The 24,108-nt window shown below is 39.9% G+C and overlaps 1 long non-coding RNA gene across 2 annotated transcripts; it reads right to left on the bottom strand.

Moving 5' to 3' along the window:
• Nucleotides 1-350: 350 nt before the first annotated feature.
• LOC138106019 (uncharacterized) lies at nucleotides 351-23,680 on the bottom strand. 2 transcript variants are annotated; one of them, XR_011148876.1, is made up of 6 exons: nucleotides 23,595-23,680; nucleotides 19,581-19,809; nucleotides 14,949-15,031; nucleotides 3,075-3,180; nucleotides 2,306-2,366; nucleotides 351-1,058 (listed from the first exon to the last, which is right to left on the bottom strand). It is a non-coding gene; the product is annotated as an uncharacterized lncRNA (long non-coding RNA). The 2 variants fall into 2 exon arrangements; XR_011148877.1 differs by lacking the exon at nucleotides 2,306-2,366.
• Nucleotides 23,681-24,108: the final 428 nt, after the last annotated feature.

Below are 24,108 nucleotides of genomic sequence, written 5' to 3'. Positions count from 1 at the left end.
AGTCTAATGAAAAATAACTTTTTTCACCCCTCAAATTATAATCTTACATACAACTGGGATATAAATACATACTCAGATGTTTTGTGCTTTTCTTTTCTATAGATATCCTATATAGCCTCGTTTTAGTAGAAGTTAAAGCAATTTCTACAATATAAATCAATGACTTCCCTTGAAGAATTCAACTTCCATAATTAAAAACAATTGCTAATCTTAATGAATGTATCCAACATGTCCAAAAAAGTAGTAACTTACTGAATTTCTTCATGGGCCTGACCAATCCCATGTCTGCACAGTAATTTCACTGAAATGAATTTAGGCAGAATGGCAGATTATGATTTATTGGTCTGTCATTTATTTAGGTCTCAATTTTGTAGACATATTTTCTGGGTCATAAAAATATCACTCTGCTACAACACTTAAACAACTCACTTGGCTTTCAAGTTTTTATATTTTGTTTACCAAATTTGATGCACCACTTTCTTCTGGTGATGTTTTGTATTCAAATCTCTACTTGTTCAGTTACAGGCAAGGAGTTTAAATGAAGCAGGACCAACTGTGTGAGACAGATGGCCATTTAAGAGGTATTTTGAAAAGCTTCTTTTGAAAAAATTTACAGTGACCTATATAAATCATTTTCCTCTCTGAAACATATTTAACATTAAAGAATAAATCTTAGCTGTATTGAAGATCTTATGAAAGCAGTGAAAGAAATATTAGAAGCTATAGACTTAAAACATGAGGTAACAGAAAATAAACAAGGAGACAAGAAGATTAACTACAGTTTCTGGAAAGGAAAAGTAGAAGAGGTCTGCTGTGGAGCAACACAGCCCAGTGGTCCCTATGTAGCTGCTGGTAGCTGTAATAAAATTGGCAAATTATGCAACCTCTCTGGAAATTGTCTTCCTTCATGTTTTCATCTTGCATTTCCCATAAACTGGTCAGGTACTTTTGCTACCTTCAGCTGATGTGTTTATCTTTCTTCCTCTGTTCATTTGAAGATACAACGACGGATTCATAAGGAGATGTTGATTGAAGGTCTGTGACAGGAATGCTCATGTCTGTGAACCAGGGAATAATTAAGTGACTAACCAAGAAAATAAATTTCCCTACCAGCATTTCTGTGCAGCACAAGTTATTTGATGCATTTTTCTGACATACACATTTTCTATTAGTGTATGGATACACACATTCCTATCCCACAGAACCCAGCCATATTTATACAATGAGAGGAAAAGACAATGCCTTTTTTTTTTTTTGGTCATTTACAGCCTTATTTTCATTTAACAAAGCTGTAAATTTTCACATGTAAAGCAAGGCTCATAGTTCCATAATTCATCTGTCTATAAACTTTATAAAAGGTCCTCTTTTAGGATCTCTTTTGCCTAAGGTAGACTTACTTTTAAAAGAAAAAATGAGGTGAAGGCTGGGGAAGCAGGTCTCTGAAAGCAAGCTTTTCCTTGATCTTCTAGAAAATTAGTAACTACTTTCATGAACTTGAGATTTTTAAGTGACATATTTTTATAGGGTGCCATTACCATCTCAAATATATTCCTGATTTTTCTCATTAGGCGTTCTTATTAGGCAAAAACTTCCTCAAAGAACTGCTGTGTTCTAACCTCTTTTGTCACACTTATTTCCAAGGACAAATGGGTACTTAGCCATCCACTGGCTGTGAAAAACACTTAATGGAAAGACACCAAGCTAATTTTCTTTCACAGAGAGCACTTCCTGCAGCCAATTTATTTTATTTTTGCTGCCCATAATAATAATTATTCATTTCTTAAACAATCTCTTTTTTTAACAAGACCATTTGAGTAAGAAATGTTACAATGAATTGTTACATCATAGAAATAGATATCATGCCATAAAATAAAGATGGCAAACAGCAGACAATCCCAAAATACACACAACCATAATAAGACTACACACTGTATAGCTGAGAAAAGGTAATCAAAATGTAACATCCATGCCTATTATTAATTACCCAAAATAACTTTGAGTACTGGCACCACTAAGCATATACACAGGATCACATTAGCTATGGACATAATACCTGCTGGTTCAAGGCTTTAAAAGAAATTTTATTTTCACCATTATTTACAGCAGACTAACAATTCATTATTATTGCCTGTTCTTTCAGATTAAATGTCTCTTCTTATATTAAAAGTCTTTCTCACTTAGACTGGAGTGTTAGGATCACCAGTTGGCAGGGCAGTGAAGCCAGAGAGGTATTGCAGTGTCACAGGATATTCTAAAGGACTCTTGTTTCATATAAATATGCAGGCCAGCCCCTCTTCCCACAAACCTCAGTATGATGTGGACATCTTGTTCCCACCAAAGGAAATTTATCTTTCACGGCTTTGAACCTAAGGCCAAAAGAGAAGGAAATGTCTGATCCTGCTCCTACAACTTCTACACCAAGGATGATTGAACTGAGGCTTGGAGAACCACAGTTAATCAACTATGAAGAAATCCCGTGAGAGGGTTTTGGTCCACAGGCTACACAATTTGGAAACTGATTGCTGTAACACTGTGTTCAATTCCCATTTATTATACAAATTTATTATTCAAATATTTATCTGTAATAATAAAAAATGATAATAAACATAAAACTTTCTTCAGCACTTTAAATGCATACACTAGTTAATGAACTCAGCAGCATCTGCTGCAGTAGCTGTTATTTGTACATTTTATAGAGGGGAATCAAAATGTGTCATGGTCTTCATTCTGAATTTTGTGTTACTCCGGCAACACAGTGGGACTCCATTTGATTTAACCACCTGACTCAGTCAGGCTTGTCTCTTGTGGGTAGGATGCAGGACACCAGTGAAATTTGCTCACCAGAGTGCAGGGGCTGAATCAGGCTCAAAACTGTAAATTTCTCTTCACTCTCTTGGGCTCAAGATTTCACGATTAGGCCTCAAACCACATCCACTTCACTGTTTTTACCTCCTGTGGATTTTAACCTTACAGGACAGTGGTAAGCTTTTGTAAAGTAGCACTCAGCACCACACAGGAGTTGATTGTTTCCGGTCTAGTTTCTCCATCCATAAAAAGTGCATGAAAACTCTAACCTGAATGTGTGATGCTGCAGCTGGCCACTGAGCAATGCTCGGAGCAAGGTATGGACTGTCCTGAAAGAGCAAACTCTTGCAAATGAAACTCTCTGCCGTCTTCTTCCTGTTGAAATAAAAACAAACTGCTAACATATATCCCACTCACCAGTCTGAGTTTGTTTGCAAAAGCTTAGTGTCATCTTCCAAGAAACATCTGTGTTAATGAATTTCTATGAGATGTTGAAATTTTGGTTCTACACCATATTATTGTTACATGTGTAGGCATATTTTAAGCCCTAATAACACCGGTGAAACTCATATTTTAAAGCTTGAATGTAGTAAAAACCTCATAAAACAAGTAATTTCACTTGATTGGTTCAATTGGTAAACACTTTGCTGCTCACCATATTTCTACTGCCATGTATTTGAATTCTGAAGGGGTCGTCATATGACAACAGTGCCTACTAAGTCCCATATTCTCAAATGCATGATCCAGCTGCTGCACCACAGAACCAAAATCCAGTAAAAAGTTCTGTTCCAAGCCACTGACAAATGGTAAAATATGCCAACCAGAATTTGGTTGCTTGTGCTCCCAATTGGTCTAGGTCTGTTCATCCACACTTCTGTTTATGTTATGCATTCCTCACGAATGACATATTTGTGATCTATGCCTGAGAAATGTGTTGGTTAAGGCACTCCAAAGCAAAACACAGTCTTCTAGGTGTTTTGATAGTACAATTAACATTTTTAAGGCATAGTCAAGAAGAGAAGTATGTTTCCACTCCTTCAGAATCCTCTCAGGTGGACATCCCCTCTTGCACTTTGCCTGCCTGCCATGGGGCCCATTTGATGTGCAGGCACAGTTAGAGAACAGCCACAGTTCAAATCATGACTGGCACAGGACATTAAAATTTTTTTTTCCCTTCTTTGTGTGGACTATGGACATTACCAAAGGAATAGGGCTTTTGTAGTTACCCCTCTTCTGAAATCACTGTGACCACCTTTGCATGAGTCATGATTTAACCCCAGCCAGCAGCCGAGCCCCAGGCAGCCACTTACTCCCCCACCAGTGAGATCACGGAGAAAATCAGACAGAAAAATACCAGAAAACTTGTGGGTTGAGATAAAGTAAGCAAATTATAAGTTTATAAATAATGAGTTTAATAAAGTAAGCAAATGCTGCTCACACAAGCAAATCAAAACAAGGAATGAATGCCCTACTTCCCATGGGCAGGCAGGTGTTGCCCTCTCCAGGACATCAGAATTTCATCACGTGTAGCTTGGGAAGACAAACACCATGATGTCAGCCCTAAGATGTTCCACAGAATCTGTTTGGACATTTAAAGACTCAGGAGGGTGGCTTGTTTTGTTTTGAAGCAGTTCTTGTTATGGTTATCCAGTTGTCTTCATTCTCCTTTTATTAAAATAAAATGGGTGAGATGTTGGGGTCTCCTCCCCCTGCCATGTAGCCCTGGGAGAGGGGCCCTGGGGGGGAGGCACGGGGTTTCCCTGCCCCTGCTCAGCCTCGTTCCCCATGGGTTGGTTTGTGTTCCCCTGCGCGGGCAAAGCAGCTCGGGTCCTGTGACTGTGGCAGAGTCCCTCGGCAGAGCCCCGGCCATGCGGCTGGGGAAATAAACATCTCTGAAACATCTAGCAAGAATCCGTCCGTATATATTTCTTTTCCACGGGACTCCTGGTTTGATATAGGCGTGTTGCAGTATCCCCACTGCAACACCATGACTCCAAATGTACACCCCACTTCTTCATTCTTCCCCTCACTTTATATCCTGAGCCTGATGTCCTATGGCATTGAACATCCCATTGGTCAGTTTGGGTAACGTCCTGGCTGTGTCTCCTCCCAGCATCTCAAGCACTTCCAGTCTCCTCACCAGCATGGCAACATGAACAGCAGAAAAGGCCTTGGGTCTGTCTAAACCCTGCTCTGTTATCATCACTGTGTTCAGCACAAATCCAAAACATAATCCCACACCAGCCACTGTGAAGAAAATTGACTCTACACTGGCCAAAACCAGCACAGCATGCTATCACCACAGCTAGTTCTTACCACCTGAATGACTTGATTTTCCAAAATATCCATCCACCTAGTAATCTGAATGTAAAGCTTAACCTGTCACAAAAAGTAGAAGTTTGACATAATATTTTCAGCTTTTGAACTGTTTCAAATAAGTTAGTACAAATTTGAGGCAAAGTGGAATAAGAAACTCCTTCCCATGGAGATTGCCCAGGTTTGGTTTTCCTGCTCTCATTCTGTGTTGAAAGAACCACAAAAGATGAAATTGACAGTTTCTTTCTGAAGGCCACTTTATTGTGGAAAAGAAACAGGGAAATTATTGCAATTAGTATTTAAAATCAGCATGCCAAAGTGTGTAGTCACACAAATGAACACACAGGCAGCAAGCCACTTAGTCATGTACTCATATGTCAGTTTTACAAAATTTTAGAGGAAATGGAGCTACCTAATAAAATTGGGCTGAGTATTTATTATTATTTAAAAAAAAAAAAATCCCACTGGACGGGGAATCATTTGCTGTAAGTGCTATTACTGTTAAGGAGAGAAAGAAGACAGTTAATTTCATGCATATTTTTTTTTAAATTCACTCCATCCATGAAATAATTTCACGTAACAGTAGGTGAAATATAGACAGGCTAAACTGACATTATGTGAGTGGTGAAGACCAATAAACCAGAAGGTTTGTAAAAATAATACTTTGACACTTAGTAGAACTCTTCCTGTTCCAATTCAAGTGGAAACACGTGCAAACTAAACTGTTTTAGTGAATACAAAAGCCTAGTCCTCATGACAAATATACACAGCAGGTTGGGCTCTGCAGTCCTTTCTATTAATTTTGTAATGACATTAAAAACAAGGAAGCAGCTCTACCCTCAGTGCTTGTGTGCAGTAAACCCTGCCTGCGTGTTGAGAAAGATGTAACCACAGCTGGACAAGGTTAATGCTTTCACATCAGACAGCTGTAGTAACCCACCAGTCTATTGCAGGAGTACCTGACTCTGTTCTGAGCTGTAGTAACCCTGCTAGCTGTAGTAGCCTGTTTAAGGAGTACCTGATGCTGTTCTCTGTAATAAGAAGGTGCAGTAAGAAGAAAGGACCAACTTATTTTCTGTGCCAGAAAGATGTTCTTGCAGATCCCATGTGAGAAAGGTTCAGGCAATATCTGTGCAAAACATGCAGCATGCAATATTTTGGGTTGTCAGCTATGAAAGTCATATTCTGAATTGATTGTGGAGATCAGCTGTGGGAGAAAAGCTCATTCAACCTTGAGGCTTGCAGTTCTAAAGAGGGCAATGAATTATAACTCTGTTCAGAAATCTTAAAGGCAGATGATAGTGTAGTTTGTCACCTGGCTGTTTATTTGTTTCACCTTTTTCAACTTGCCTCTTCAGGCATGTGCAGGTAAAAACATTTATAAATATTTTGAGATTCCTGATAACTCTGCTCTGACACTATCTTATTTTTTAATATCAATGTCCTTGCCTCTAAAAATTATTGCCTGAAGCTATGTGACTCAAAATGCTGCATACCAGTTTCAGCAAGCCTATACTTCAAACAATAAGTTCAGAGCTATCACCAAGCAGAATCTTAATTTCTTTAGGATTTATTTTTTGCTCTGAAAAAGGAGATCAGACAGACACAACAGACATGTTCAAGGTGTTTTCTAGTCCTCGTGTCAATGCTATGAGCTCTCTATTCCATTATAGCCATTTCTTCAGATCAGTTATGTTCCCTTCTTTCCACAAGGCCATGATGGATTGATTGCACTATAGTTCATGTAAACTGGAAACATAATCCAAACCCAGCACTTTATATGTCTTATCCCCAGAACGTGTTTCAGTACTTAATAAGGAACCTTCTAATGCACTTATTTCTGTGTCCAGCTAAAACACATCAGCCTAATCAAAGAAGGGAGTTTAAAGGAAGATTCTGAAGACACAGAACACCAGCAGACTGGTGCACAAAGAGAAAAGGCTGACAGAGCAGCAGGCATGCTACACAGCCATAGAGACTGAGTTTGTTAGGAAATTTTGCTAAAAGGGTGCTAGGCTGCCCAAGAAAAAAGAATATAAAGAAAGAAGAAAAGATAAAAATAATATCTCTGTCCAAGAAACAGAGATAAAGAGGATAAGGGAGAGAGTTAAAACTGAGCAATGACATGGTGACAAACTGAAGGAAAATAGATATTGAAGCTGATGGTTCTTTCAAAGATGGAAAACCTGAATGATGGTGAGAATTTCAGAGAACTTACAAAAGGAGAAGAATGAATACATGCATGTATTTGTTTTTTATTTGGCCCTTAAGAAAGTTGTGCAGAGACGAGAATCAGGAAAGGGGCAGGCATGAGAATATGGGTGACAGATGATTGACAGAGGTGTAAAGATTGTTCAAAAAATCCAAACAACAGCTTAAGTTGGTTTATATCAGAGTACCCAATAATGTGAGTTTACGGATGGAACAACTGTTTCTCTTCTTGACATCTTCACTAGTAACCTGGAATGGCCAGGTGAATGAGTGAGAATCCATCTCTGCACAGAAAAAAAGAAAAAGAACAAGTCCTGGAGGAAAAAGAGGCTGAGAACAGAAGTGATGATTGTCCCAAGATGTGTTTTAGGATGGAGCAGACACAGAAATAACTTGAGTAATGCCAAAGAATTCAAATAGGAAGATGAAAGTTAGAAATAAAATTGTATTCCTCGTTAAATAGGTATTTCAGAAGTTTAGTAGTGGAAAGTGAGTTTTACATCTTAATTCTGCTCTTCTCTTTACATACTTGAGCGATCACCCTGTACTGGTTCCAAAACAGGTGTCCTTCTCTCCATTCACAAAATAAAGATACAACATATGGCAACCTGATTCATTTAGTTCTGTACAATTAAAATAAAGGTATCAAAGACACTCAGACTTGTACCATCTAACCAAATTAGCAGAGTAGCTTCAGATACTTGGAAGTCTGGAATTTCTTTTTTTGTTTGGTTGTTTTTTTGGTTGGTTTATTGGTTGGTTAGCTTTTAACCTTTAACTACTACACTCCTAGATCTGGGAGCTTGTGTTAGGCTGGTTTCACTATGGTTGTCCTAAAACAAATAATACAGGTTATAAATTTTCCACTAATACTTAAAAACCTTAAAATCAGGTGTTGGCTGATAAAAAGTCCTTCCACTTAACTTTGAGATGTGAATGAGTGGGCATTTTAAAATGCCAGGTGGATTTATGTCTGATCAAATTATTACTTCAACATGTAAATCTCAAATGGGATGGAAATTTAGATTACTTTGTCTACAGCTTTCCCGAACTTAATTATAGTTGTGTGATTAGTAGAAAGGATGAAAGGAAACAGTAAATGGTGGAGACAAAAAAGAAAATCAGAATAACATCAATTTAATTGATGAGAAACTCTTCATTATTGTTGCTACATCCAGAAGCAGCTTAATTTGGAAAGCAACTATTTCAGAACAGTCTTCTCTGCACAGCAGATTATGTTTTGTGGGACCTCAAAGGAATTATGGCATTATCTCAGTATTCTGCTGACAAGAAGTTGTTCAACATAGAAATGATCGATGTATTGAAAAGAACAACAGAAGAACACATGTCTGCTTTCCAATTAGTTACTGTAGAGGCTTATTAAGAAGAAAAACCCTGAGGGCATAAATGAGTTGCCCATGTCTTTATGAACCTTTGGTGCTGATGGTAAAAAAAGGAAACACCTTACAATACTGTGGAACACCAGAATCGATATTTCTGTCTGACTTTAAGAAAAATAATAATAATGACAAGTGAATTTATGAGTAAAGTGAGAGAATTTCATTATAAAACTGTTAAAGGGCATGCAACTCCATAGCATTTTTTCTATTTATTTTTTAAAAATGCAATTGTATTTTTCAAGCAAATGTGTGTATTTCTGTCCAGACAAGTACAATTCAGAAGAGGGGACTTATCAATATTTACGCCAACTTTTCTTTTTTCAGTATACAGAAAGCATCCAGGAATAGAAAAAACACCACTCATATCACCTCCTAATTCAAAGAATGCTGTCCGAAACCTGATTTAATACCCGCTTAAACATCCCAGTAAGCTTTCGCTCAACTAAAATACTAGTAAGACAGAAAATGAGAAAATGACCTTTTAAGTGCTTCATCTCTGAGGACACTTTGCTCATTCTCACACAGATCTGTGGGTTTATGAGTTATTCCATTGTTACAGTGGGGATACTGTAACACGCCTATATCAAACCAGGAGTCCCATGGAAAAGAAATATATATGGACGGATTCTTGCTAGATGTTTCAGAGATGTTTATTTCTCCAGCCGCATGGCTGGGCTCTACCAAGGAACTGTTACAGTCACGGGAACCGAGGGTCCTTGCCCGTGCAGGAAACACAAACCAACCAATGGGGAACGAGGCTGACCAGGGGCAGGGAAACCCCGTGTGTCTGTGCCCTCAGGGCCCCTCCTCCCAGGGCTACATGGCGGGGGGAGGAGACCCCGACATTTCACCCATTTATTTTAATAAAAGGAGATTGAAGACAGGTGGATAAACATAACAAGAACAGTTTCAAAACAAAACAAGCCACCCTCCTGAGTCTTTAAATGTCCAAACAGATTCTTTGGAACATCTTAGGGCTGACAGAAGGGAGACAGAACTCTCTGAGCAAGCTTTGTGGGGAAACTGAGGCAGGAGAGAGTTTAATTTCTTCCCTCCCCCTTTTCATCCCCCACTCGGCATCGGAAAGGGATTTTTGGGGAAACAATTGGCAAAGGCATGGTTTTGTGAGGGAAACCATGGATGAAAAAATGGATTGGGAATACACTGGGGGTAATAGGACATAGGATAAAAGGGAAAGGTGGGATTAAGAAAGGGAGACTGTAGGGGGGGTTTACAATGGAGATATTGTCTAACATGACTACGATTTTTAGCATGTATACTGCCTTTTACAGGAACACCATCAGGCCCAGTGACCTGCGATGCTTGTAACCCTTTTCTACCTTGTATAATTTTGAATTCTACCACCTCTCCATCTCCCAAGCTTGGGATGCATTTTTCAGGGTTATTCTTTTTAATAGCATTTCTATGCACGAATATGTCTTGCTGGTTGTCACACCTTGTTATAAAACCATAATTTTGTTTAACATTATACCATTTCACTATCCCTAAGATCTTAGCTACTATGGTCTTTTCCTTTTTCCGAGTGGCTGCTGTTTTCTGTCTCGCTGTGTCTTTGCTCTCTCTTTCAGTTGCTCCCGTGTTGGAACTGTCAGTGCTGCTGGTTCCTGTGCGCTCTTCCCAGGGTCACGTTCGGGGCCGCGCGGGCCGGGCCGGGCCGCGCTGCTCAGTTCTCCGTGCGTCGCCTCCTCTGGTTGCAGCTGCAGGCGCTGAATCTCGGCGGGCCCCCCGAGCGATGACCCCCCCGTGCCCTGCTCCAGCGCGCGTTTCGGCTGGGCGTGGCTCCGCACCGCTGCCAGCCGCCGCCTGCGCGCCGTCCCTCTCGTTCAGGCCCTCACGGAGCTCGCTCCACCACGTGCTGCACGGGGCCAGGCGGGCACTGCCGGGTCCCGCCACTCCCCGCTCTGCCACCGACACTGCGGCTCGTGTGGCTCCACCTGCGCGCGGGATCTGCCTCGCTGCTGCTCGCAGAGCGCTCGGTGCACGTGGCCTGGGTCGCACGGTCCCTGAGCCAGGCTTCCCTTCACCAGGACACAGCTGACATTGCTCAACAGTCTCGGTAATTAAATAATATTCACGAAAATATTCTTCCATCGGCATATATTTTGACTCAAATATTAACTGGGTCCAAACGGTCTTCCAAAAGCCCTTGGTAAGAATTAAATCCCAAGAAACATAGAAAAAGTTCTTAAACAACCATGCCAGGAAGTGTTTCAGTTCTTTCTGAGCTTGAATCAAGCTAAAATTTACAAATCGTTGTTCAAGAATCATTTTAAGTTTAAGATAAATGTCCATACGCGGCTCTGAAAGCCAAGAGTCTTCCCACGGTTGCTCCATAGTTTAGATATGGAATAGCAAAACAAAACCAAGAAGAGGAATCCAAAGTTTCCAGGGTTTACTCACACAAATCAGTCGCTTAGGGATCGGGGATCGTTCTGCTCTCAATTCTCCACCATTTTGTTATGGTGGGGATACTGTAACACACCTATATCAAACCAGGAGGCCCGTGGAAAAGAAATATATATGGACGGATTCTTGCTTGATGTTTCAGAGATGTTTATTTCTCCAGCCGCATGGCCGGGGCTCTGCCGAGGAACTGTTACAGTCACGGGACCCGAGGGTCCTTTGCCTGCGCAGGGAACACAAACCAACCAATGGGGAACGAGGCTGAGCAGGGGCAGGGAAACCCCGTGTCTCCCCTCAGGGCTACATGGCGGGGGGAGGAGACCCCGACATTCCATTATTCCATTTTGCTAACCAGACAGCCTATAGCATTCCCTCTGATCCTCCCCAGTGTTTAATCAAGCCTTTCAAAGTCAACATTTGGCTGTGCACCACCTTTCCAAGCTGCATAGCAGGTTTCGCTACCAAAGCAAGGTGTGTGATGATCCATCTGTGTCACATCATGCCAAATTATAGAAGTCCACCTGTATCTTAATTTTCATAGATGCATTTTTAAAGATGCAAAACAGTAAAGTTACGTAAGTACATTCACCACAGAGCACCTATAAAGGAAGAAGGAGAGAGCCAGACTGGGAGGAGTCATCTCTGGTTTTTGTTATTTCTCCCACTAATATTTGCTTATAAGTTTTTATTGATATAATAGTTCTTCTCTTTGTTGCTACCGAGGTCTCTACACCTTGCTTCAAGATTAAGAGAATTTGTTATGAGAACCTTAAATTTTTCCTTTATCAGTAAGAGTATAGATACAAAAATGCTGCTAGCGAGGATTTTCTTGCTATTTTCTAAGTCCGTGAGAAACTTTTCTCTCACGCAGAAGAGGTAGCAGGGAATGTAAACAACCAAGCCACCTGCAACCTTGAAAAGTCTTGTTTATGGTATAGTAGAAAAGTTTTGACAATGGATGTTTTGGGATTTTGGCCAGTCACCCCCAAGGGGTGGCCGATCCTTTGTCCAATTAGACTATGAAGAAAAAAGTCTATAAAAGAGTTTGTAAAGTAATTAAATAAATCAATCAATCTTGCTGCACAATTCCTGCCTGCAGGATCTTCTCTCCTCCTCCTCCCTATGGCTGCGGGACACGGTGATATACCCTAGGAAGCAGACCTGCAGTAATACAAGAGCAACAGTACCTCAGGAACTACTGACAAATGCTGGCTCTACTGAGTCCTCTTCCATCAGACGATCCCTGATCTGCCTACTTGGCAGTCCTTGGTACTGCAGTTCTTGAGACAGATGAAATTTGATGATAATTTGATGATTGGACTAAAACATACATGTCTTTGTATGCTATTATAATCTAAACTAATTCCGTGGCAGGAACATGAGGTGTCTGTCCCAGGCAAAGTGAGCCAAGAGTTTACCTTAAACATGGACTGAATGAGCATGTCTGAAAAGTCTCTTATTTCATAAAACAGAGCCCCAGTGAGACCTTTTAAATCTTTCCAAAGATGGATTTCTAATCACAGGCCTTGAAAGAAATAAATATGGTGCAGCCTTTTTAATATGTAGCTGTAAAATCAGGAAGGACCTGGGTTCTCATCCATAGCTGAAGAGTGGGTAAGAGTTTAGATGTAGCTCTACCCTCACACTGACCTTTTATCAGACCTAGACATGTAGGTACCACACACCAGCCCAATTTCCTGGGCTCACATGGTAGTTACTCACACCTAGTCAGGGTAGTCCGTGAAGCTGACAAAGTGGTTTATGTCATCAACACAGATGTTTATTTGAGGATTAAATGAATCCATCCCTAACCCCCAGTGACTTTCTTAACTAGACCTTCATTAACTCAAACCGTAACTTTAAGTTGTTAATTGCTTAGATATGAAAGCCACTTTGGAAATCATGAACTTGATTCCTGTTGAGCTGTCACCCAATGTGCCAAATATTTAAATACAAGAAGCAATTTAGGCATACTGAGAGCAGCTGATCAAAGGAGAGAGTGAAATGTTCATTAGTTAGGGGCAAAAGCTCACTCAAAGAAACACTCATAGTTCTGCTGTTTGCTCAACTGGCCGTGCTGTGGGTTCCTTATGGAGTCAGGGTTCTCAAGGACATCATGTCCCAGGCAGCTCCTCGGGGTGTGCAGTGAGAGAGACCCTGTGGCAGCTCTGAGCCTCCACTGGTGCACAGTGTCTGGGCCACCAGGCTGGCTCCATCTGGGAGCTTCTGTCTCGCCAGGCCAAGCTCTCCTGGGGCAACTGTGCATTCCTACCCTCCCTGGGAACAGCAAATCCCTCAGGATCTGAGGCATTATCTCCTCAAAGAATGTTAAATCCACTGGAGCATTTGAACATATCTTTGGAGGTATTTCATTGACAACACTCCATTTTTTAACTTAAAATTATTTTCAAGACCACATTTTTTGCACTGAAATTTAAGTTTCTTACTCAACAAAAACCGAGATGAAAATATTATTATTTGGACACATTCCAGCTCTACTTTAAGTTTTTAAGAACATGGAAATACAGTAGTTGTGGGAAGAGAAACATCAGAAAATAATGTATATTATCAGCTTGTTTAGCAAGGACCCTGTACTGACCAATGCATAAAAATGGTGCACGAAACAATCATATGCTGACAAAAAATCTTATTCTCCTTAAGATATGAATTCTGCTATGGATCTCTGCTTTATTTAGAATCACAGAAAGCTTTGGATTGGAAGGGATCCTTAATGCACTCCAACCTCCCTGCTATGGACAAAATTTCAGTATCAATAAGAGCAAGCAACACAGATTCCAAAGTTAAATATTGACTTCAGTGTCAAGCATCACTCACCAGAGCTGCCAAAAATAATCCCGTTTCGTTAAACCTGTTGCATATACTTACTGCTTCCTGTGGTCTTGTTAATCAATTTGTTGCTTCTTAATTCTAAGTAAACACTTGAATTATTCAAATATTTTTAGTGCATCAGTTTATTTTTATATACCCAAAAGAAAGCTAAATTGCATTTTCCACATCTGTTTAGACCCTTGAAGATTTCAATAATTTCTTGCTGCCTTGCCCATAACACCTGGGTTTTCCTTATGTTTTATTTATCACAAGATTATTTGATGGATATTACCTGTACTATTTATATATGACAAGAATAATCCAAAGACTTCAGACCTATACGTTCCTAGATTTAGGGTAGTTTGAGGATAATATTCCCTTGTACTTTTCAAGTAACTTATTATTCAAAACTTAGGTGAACAAGATTCTCCCAGGTAAATACACCCATTATTTTAAAACAAAACCCAAATAATAAAGTTATGCTTAACTGACATTGTTCTGTTAAAATGCTCTCTTCAGTCTGTTCAAGTCCATTCAATCACTTTGCCTTCAATAAAATTTTACAAGTAAAAATGAAAACAGAATGAATATGTCTCTGTAGTTCAAAGTGGTAAAAAAACAGCATGAGATTACAAGCATAAAATGAAGAAAAAGCATATGTGAATGGCCATTTAAGTGCCTGAGAGGCTATCCATTGCTAGGCTTCTTTTGTCCTTCACTCAGCAAGTCCAAATGCATTAACACCAAAGTGTATTAATGGATTTCCCTGACAGGTGCAGGTTTTGGTGCTGGAAACTTGTAACACAACACAGCCCTGCCCCTCTCTGTCACTGGGGAGTCCTTTTTAGGGGATGTGAAGTGAAAGATTTGTGTGCTGTCTTCCCAAATATCTTAAATCATGGGGTTTTTGGTTCCATGGGAGAAATGAAGGGGTGAATGCTGAAGTCTTTTCCTATGTCTTACCCTGGGAAACACAGTATCAGACTGGAAACAAGTAAAGGTTGAAGACTGCAGGTTTTGATGCAGCTCTATCTATTACAGATTCTCTGTAAGAAAAGAGAAGAAAAGGAAAAGAACATTATTTTGGCAATTCTTGATATTTTATTGCTATAGTAACAACATGTGGAGGGTTATTTTTTGGTACTTTAGTAGAAATATTAACAGTCATTAAAAAAGAAAATAAATTCTAGCCTTCCTGATCACAGGGAGATCTTGAAAATATGATCCAAATAATTATCTCAAGATTCAATATTTTGAAACAAATGTAAAAAGAGAAAATTTCTTGTACCATTGAAAATTCTTTTGGTAAGAGTATCATTCAGGGCTGAGAAATGCTTGGAGTGAGTGGCAATGGCTGTATTAATGGGATTCCTCATCTATAAGTCAGAACCAGTTGAAGAAACCAAGCTTAAGGTGATTCCCATAAAGCATAAATAGCTAATGGAAATTTGGCATATCTATGCTTTTCCAGAGACACTGGCAGAATTGATCCCCTGTCTTTCCCTGTTAATCAACAGTGGGAATAAACTGACTTTTCTACTGAGAAGTAAAGCATGTAACCACTAACTGTGGCAGACCAACTGCTAAGCTGACGTCATGGTCATTTTTTAAAAGAAACACATGACAAACTGAAGCCTATCCTTCACCTATTTACCCTGTGGTGTTACTGGAAAACCTTTCTACATCACTTTAGCCGAGGGAGATTCTAAAATCACTCTCTCAGTCTGAAATCAGTCTACTGGGTTATTTACATCTTTTTCAGTGACTATAAAAGGACATCCACACTCAGAAACAAATCAAAGAGTTTTTCTGGGAAAGGCTATTTTGAAAGCTGTATAAAGCAATTAAGCCTAACTTTAATGATATCCATGGAGCAGGTTCCTTGGAGCATTTTACTCCACTAAGCTACTGAAGCTTCACAAAAATAGAAGCCAGTCACAGGTGTTATATTGAGAATTGCCCTGACATAAGAAAGTCTGCAGAGGGTGTATGATTACATATCTGACGCTACTTACAGGCGTTACTACATTTGGTTGTCAGCTCTAGCCACCTCCTTTTCCCTCACCTGAACAGCACCATTTTAGAAAACATTTCATTTCATTTACTAGGAGCAGGTCTACATTCAGGATCACCCAGTCTCCTTCACTGCTATTTCAAGGAACTGCATGGCCTGAGAGATACTGGCAAAGGGAGTGCCCAACACTTCTTGCTTCTTCCAGCGCAATGATAACTAGATGGGCAGCAAGAGGAGGAATCAGCTGAAATCATGATGGATATTTGTAAATGTAGGGAAGTCGGAGGCACGAGGTTACAGAGAGGGATTCCCACTTCTCCAGCAATGTTGTGGATGACTCAACTATTTCCTTTAAAAAACCACTTGTGGATTGTCTGTTCTGGGAGAGCAGAGGGTTCCGAGGTGTCTAGGCAGAGGGTTCTCTGCTCCCCACCCTTACCTACCTGTCAGGGTTACCAAGTTGTCTGTTATCCAACAAAATGGAGAGTTAATTTTCTTGCTTTCATGTCACCATTTTAACCATTCCTCAGCTGACCATTCCACTTATCTTACAGGGACAACTTTCCATCTCTGAACTGAATTCACCAAATAAATACTTATTTCAGCAATCAGCCTTATTCTTCTCTTCAAAGAGACTACATCTGTTTCTTTCTCTGACTACTCATATTATTAGATAGAGGAGTTCAAATAATAATCTGTCCCTTATTTTTTCTGTCTTCAAATTAGACTCATCTAACAATCCCCCAGAACTTATAGATGTGTGACAGGTTATCTCCAAAACCCATGTGTCCTGGTGGTGTACGAGCTGCCTGCGAGGAGCAGAAGTACACCAACCCCACTGTTTCTGGTTTGCTAATCATAGAGCTTGCTTATTTTAGGCCCCACAGGCTGCAGTCACCTGTGTTGAGGTGGCACAACTCCAGTATGTAACTCCATTATTAACCACTCTCAAGGTTTAATTTTCCAGACAGATGAAATTATTGGTCATTATGTTCATTTTCATAACTTCTATTTTTGTTTAATTACTATAAAGACATATTTTCTTGGCAGTATTTCTCAGACCATCCATACTTTATTGGATACCTTTTCATTGATTTAGTTGGAAGACTGATGATGTCTGCACAGTTAAATTCCTACCTCACCTCCAATGCTGTCTGAACTAATGGTATATTTTAAAATGCAAACATTCCTAAACAAGATGGGGAACAAAGATACGTTCCCACCTTTGGTGACCAACACTGTTAACTTTTACTTCCTGTACACCATGTGACTTCATTAATAGTCATCTGTGGACTCATGTGAAGGATGGGAGAGATTTGTGGAACCATTGTATTCTTTGTGGTTTATGGTTTTGAGAAGGTTGACATTTGAATGACTGTTGAAGAGCAAAAGACAAGGGAGTGATGAACTTCACTGAGGCTACATGTTCATATGGTGGTTGTCATGGTTTAACACCAGCTGACAGTGAAGCCCCAGGCAGCTGCTCATTCAACCACCCCAATGGAAAGGCAAGGAGAATGGGAAGAGTAAAAGTGAGAAAACACATGAGTTGGTATAAAGGCAGTAATAGGAAAGCAAAAGCTGAGCACACAAGCAAAGCAAACCAAGGAATTCATTCATCACTTCCCATTGGCAGGCAGGTGTTCAGCCATCTCCAGGACAGCTGGGCCCCATCATGTGTAACAGTGACTTGGGAAGACAAACACCATCACCCTGAATGTCCCTGTTTTCCTTCTTCCCCAGCCAAACATGACGCCATACAGTGTGGAATATCCCTTGGGTCAGCTGTCCTGGCTGTGTCCCCTCCCAACTCTTGTGCACCCCAGCCTCCTCACTGGTGGGGTGGAGTGAGAACTGAAAAGGCCTTGACTCTGTGGAACCTCTGCTCAGCAGAAACAAAACATGCCTGGTTTATCAACGCTCTTCCCAGCACAACTCCAAAGCACAGCCCCATACCAGCTATTATGGAGAAAATTAAATATAGCCCACCCAAAACCAGAGCAACAGTTTACTGAAGTTTGCCCTGGGTAAACTTCAGCTGTTATAGCAGAAACCTTGTTTTAGGAAAAAAAAGAAACACATCTTATATGCAAAGTTGAGAATTCATTGTTGGTTTAATTAAAGTCTAAAATATCTAATAAAGGTAGAGGAAATACTTATTGTTGCAGTGATGCATAAAGTCACAGACAAAATTACGTATTTAATATAGGAAGATCTTAATATAATAACATTAAGATTATTATATAGATTTTTCTAATACTCCTTTCTTGTGAAGTTTTGCTCAACTTTTTATATTCTCCTGGGTATTAAAGACAATGGAAGCAGTTTTTCTTGAGAAAAAGGGAAGCAGGGTAGATTGCATCAAATCCTCAGCACCCAAAATTCAGAGGACTGCAATGCAGATGCTGAGAGTTTGTTTATTCTCTTGCTTGGGTTCAATTCAGTTAATTTTTATACTTTGAATATACTCTACACTCTATCTTTCTTTATTGGTCTACAGTTCTACATTTCATCTGACTTTATATTGAATATTTAAATTTTATTGGATATTTGATCCTTTTTAATTTTATTATGCTTAAAGCTTTTCTTACCCAGCTCTTGAAGCTGAATTCCTTTATAAGTCTGAAACAGAATATTGCTGAGCTTTTTATAACTGTAGAGCCTCTGGTATAATCCATTCCTTATACTTTCAAAGCCTGTGATATCTCTTCATACTTGCACTCTGCACCACATCATTATTCTTGAGTCATAGATTGTTCATTCTAAAGAGATTAAGTATTTGTTAACACAAGCTGTCACTTAAAGATAATATATCCAAATTATTTTAGCAATAGGCTTTGCACCACACAGTTGTACAAAGCAAAGAAAAAACTAGTTAGGTGGGATGCTCCCCAGGCAACTGCTGTAATCTAAACCAAAGCTCAAGGCACAGTCTAGACACAACCAGACACATCAAGCCTGACAAATCCCAGAACAGAGGCCTTGCAGTATTAGTTTGAAGCCTGTCATCTTTTTATTAGCAGTGACAACCCTAGAGGTACTTGGTAACACATTGTTGTGAAGTTTCCCCATAAATTACTGGGGCTTGATGTACCTCAACTGGGCTCCAAGAGCTGTTTCAGTGGAGAGGAGAGGAAACCCACAGTGCTGCAGCTCCAACTTGCCAAAACCATGCTGCTACCTGGTACAACTCTCTGAACGTGAATTTCTATTTGCAGGAAGGCAGTGGTTGCAGCCATGCCTGTCTGCACTGTATAAGGTCTATCATTCCTTTTACCCTTTTAGAAAAGACCCTGTTGCATTCTTCTGTTCGTTGTCAGGCACACAAAAGCAGCAGTGGTGTCAGATTAATGGTTGGGGTCAGTGACCTGGGAGATCCTTTCCAACCCTAAAGGTTCTGTGATTTAATGGTTCTATGAGAAATATAATGTATTGGGAAGAGAAGGGAGAGATCTACATCTTCACACAGCTTGTATCCAACACAAGCTGATCTCTGGGTTCAGTGTATATCAGGGCTATACTTCAATGAGATCTATGTTCCTAAATACATTAATTTCTCTGGCTGAGTTTGCATACTTCACCTATATGCTGTCTTTACTGAGCAGGTCAGTCTGCAGGCATCTCCCAGGTAGTCTTCTTGGGCATGGCTCCAGGGCATACTCAGAGGGGTGGCATTTGAAGAAATATTCTCTTGCTGCATGAGCTTACAGGGCCATGGGTGTACTCTTTGGATGAACAAAGACAATAGTTTAAAAGCTGTGATGAGCATGACCCTCAAGGTAATGAACACAACTTCTGGGCTGTGAAGTTCTGCAATGAAACAATAACACAATATTTAGCAGCACTGAGATGCTGTGACAGCAACACAAACCAAATAAGCAGGTAACAAAATGTTCTTTTTCCAGCCAGTACTGCTGCACATGACCTGGATGGTTTATTGTGTTAAAAACATGGCCCTGGAAAGGTTACGGAGAACTTTGCTGCTGACTAAATTCTTATCATGCTGCCCAATGAAATATCTGGCTGAAAATCACAGTTTAATTTGAATCCAGGAGACAAATTTCTTTACTGTTATTAAAAAAAGTAGAGACACTCAATATAAGAAGAAGAAAAGAGAGACTTTATAGTCTCTTTTGCCTACAGTTCCAGCTGGTTACTGTTGCAAGTTAAAATATATTTTTGAATATAACACCTTTTTTTTCCCCCAAAATGACTACCCTTTTATTCACTGACTTTTAAAAACTGTTCAAGAATTTGCTACAAATGTGTAGGAGTTGAAGCTTCTCATTAAAAATTTCTTCTGTATGAGCTCCAGTGTGTTTTGTTTATCACTCATGCTCCTGAGTTTCTGATTCTGAACGTGAAAGCCACAGAAAACAATTTATCCCTTTCTTCCTCATGTCATTCGTATGGTAAAAGGCAATTACAGTTGTCATTATTACTTGGACAAAATATGTATCTGCACCTTAAAAATCTACTTTATATCTGAGGATTTTGCAATAAACTGTAATTGAATTACCATCTCCTGGCATCTCTTAATAACCTTTCCTGTTTGTAGTATTACAATGAAGTGAAATCCCCATAAGTGGATGCAGAATGCAGCAAAGTTACAATCTCTCCTGCCTCCTGTGGCACAGATATTTCAGGCAATGAACATACTTCAGCAGACATTCAGAGCTAGGAGCTGTGGCTGCTGTAACACAATCCAAGCATATCCAATTTTTCCAAGACTTCTTCTGAGTTTTACTCTCCAGGAGGTCACTGAGTTTCTGTGAGACAATGCACATTTTTGGTGGATGTCAGGTTTTCCAGAGGGAACAAGTTTAATATGGAAGGTAAGACAGGTTCAGTGACAGGTTAATTGACAAGGGCTCCCAAGGCCAGCCTTGCCTAGGAGGCCCTGGTGGCTGTCAACCTAACACAAATATCCATTCCAGTGACCATTCTCACAGACAAGGCAAAAAACAGGTAATCGTCCCAGCTTTTATACCACCACTTTAGTGTACAGCATCTACAGGACAAAAACTGGTGTATCTGAATTTACATTTCCCCAGCTGGGCTATCTACATCATTGTACAAAGTGGTGAAGAAAAAAGTAACTGGGAGGAATTTCACTAATAACTAGAAGGGATTCATGGGCTGTAACACAGGTAGTTATAACTATAAACTCATTTTTTACTGTTTCAATATAAGTTGCACAGTCAACTAAGTAAAAAAATCCAGTCTAAAAAGTTTTACAGGTAACTTAAGGAGCGAAGAGGGAAGGAAAGTGAAGGCAGTTGCCAGTTCTTAATACAGCATCTCTATATTTATTGTCCTTAATTCCTTTCCAATATCTTGGTTTATCTATTGTCATCTCTCATTTTATTTGAAGATTAAGCCAATTGAAAAAACACACCATATTTTTCTCTCATAACACCACCACCAATTCAAACATGAAACCTTTCCTCTTCTCAAAAGCTGTATAATTTAGAAAGATGAAGCAGTAACAGGTGATGAATATTTATGTCATTTCTCCTGGTTTGTTTTTAATTTTTCCACTGCACCCATTCAGAGTGATGGTAACAGTTAAAAATCCCTCTTCTTTACCACTCCTGCACATATTTCTCATATGAGCTTCAAATTTCAATTCCTGTAAATAGCTCAGTGTTCATATTTTCCTGTCAACTCTCCCCACCCCCACCACTGGAGACAAAACTGGATTTAATGACTTAATTTCCCAACATTTTCAACCTCAAGGCTTTCATAGGCAAAAATAAACCAACAAAAATTACAAAAGGCTACGAGGCAGTTTCATGCTGCTGTGTGGCTCAGGAAAAGAAAAAATACACCCTAAAAACCTGGTTATTCCTTGTATGTTGGGCGAAAATAGGTATGTTAGTTATACATCTATGTCACTCCATCTATATACTAATATCTCTCACCTCTCTACCTTCTTTCAGATATAAAGGCAGGTGTGAAGAGAAGTTCTGTCTATTTCCTACTTTTACATGATTTATTTGATAAATAAATCTGAGTCTGTGTTTATCTTCGTCTGTATTAATGCAGGGTATTAAATAATCCTCTTGGTCTCTGCATTTCTGTCTACAAGGGACATGCATTCAACAATGTTCTTGTACTTGTTTGATTTGTGTTCCTTTGTTCAAAACAGCAAAATTGAGCAGTATTAGAAATCATGGTATTGCATGAATTTAGAAATCATCTCCTAGGTAGCACCAAAACCCTCCAAGTCATCACCTCAATCAAGAAGGACTCAGACTGGAAGGAGCATTTTTTAGTAATGCCAATGGCTGCAAAATAAAGAGTTTAATCCCCTGCTCTGAGTCCTGGTAAAATTGTATTTATTATACCTATCTACAAAGGTTACATGCATTCCATTGAGCATCAGGACAAAATTAGATTTGATATTATGGCTAACAGGAACTCCCAGAAGGAAAATACTGTGACAATTAACTGTGAAAGGGCAAACTCTAAATGCTGATAGAAAAGGTTAACAGCATGAGGGAGAATGTAATACAAAAGGAACACCCTACACTCTACAAATTTGACATATATAGTATGTCAGGAGCAATTCCAGAGACAATGAATGCCAAGAAAAGAAAGGCAGCCTTTGGGGTTTAATCTCAGGTAGCAACTAAATACAACACAGATGCTCCCTCACATCTTTAAATACAACACAGATGCTCTCTCACATCTTCACCACCCTCCACCACTTGTGGGATGGTGTCTTGGGGTGATTTTATGATAATACTGTATTCCCCTATAGTCTGCTTATTGCCCAGAAATGGGTCCTGCAGCTTTAAGCTGGGTCCATTGGGGGGAAGCCAGGGAAAATTCCCCAATGCAGTTTGTGTTCAAGGACTCACACACAAACTTCCCCATATTGCTTGGCTCTGCTTGCAGCGGGAGAGAGTGGATTCCTGCTTCTAGTCAGCCTGTGAGCTAAGGCAAAAAGTTTTCCCAGGACTGTATACCAAAATCCTCCTGTAACCTCTTCTTTTTCTGGAACTGTTTGGCCTGATCTCCTAGATCCAAGAACCAGATCATCAGACCCCATGGACCGGCAGGGAGGCTGCGGGGATGCTGCATCCCAGCCTCAGACCTCAGGAGGGGACGAGCCAGCTGCAGAGGGATCTCCAAATCCACCAGCTTTCTCTGCAGAGAGGAGGTTTATTATCTGACATTACTTGTATTTTTCCTATGCCCTGTGCTAGCACTCTGCTTGTTAAAGAAATAGTTTTTTTCACTTTCATCCAAGAAATTTCTTTCATATTGGTGGGGGAGGGAGTGCTGAAACCCATCTTCTGTGGAGGAGACGTCCTTTCCAGGGCATTTCCCCCTAAACTTCTCTCAAACCAAAACAGATGGGGAGGAGAATCAGAAAAAAAGATAAAAGATAAGAACAGTTTAATAGCTGAAAAAAAGAAAATAAAACAGAATTAAGACTAGGAAAGAAATGGAAAAAAAGAGGAATAAAACCCAAGAAAGACAAGTGAAGCGCAGTACAATTGCTCACCACCCACTGACCGATGCCCAGCCCATCCCTGAGCAGCGATCAGCCCCTCCTGGCCATTTTCCCCAGTTTATACACTGACCATGACTTTCTTTGGTGTGGAATATCCCTTTGGCCAGTCCAGGTAGCCTGTCCTGGCCATGTTCCCTCCAGGCTTCTGGTGCAGCTGCTCACTGGCAGAGCCCAGGACTGTGATAAGTCCTTGGCTCAGGGACAGCACTGCTCAGCACCAACCCAAACATCAGCATGTTTTCAATGTTATTCTCACACTGAATTCAAAACACAGCACTGCACCAGCTATCAGGAAAAAAATAAAGTCAGTCCCAGATGAATCCAGGACACAAGACCAATCATTAGGAGGAAAAATGAGCATCTTTTTCAAGGCTAAAAAGCCTTCTTAAAAAGCATATGGGACTCTTGTGTAAATAACACAGTATACGACAGATCTTGTCCAAATAAGGCAGATGCCAGGTCTGGTATAATTCCGAAATGAGGAAATCCAAGGGAAGCTCAGAAAAGTGGCAAAGTAAATGACAATAATAGCACTGAGATATTATCCATAACAGAAAAAAATAAAGAAAAGAAAAAAAGAAGCA

This window comes from Aphelocoma coerulescens, chromosome 2 (genome assembly GCF_041296385.1).
Source record: "Aphelocoma coerulescens isolate FSJ_1873_10779 chromosome 2, UR_Acoe_1.0, whole genome shotgun sequence".
NCBI classification, from domain to species: Eukaryota; Metazoa; Chordata; class Aves; order Passeriformes; family Corvidae; genus Aphelocoma; species Aphelocoma coerulescens.
This window is presented reverse-complemented; position numbering and strand designations above follow the sequence as displayed.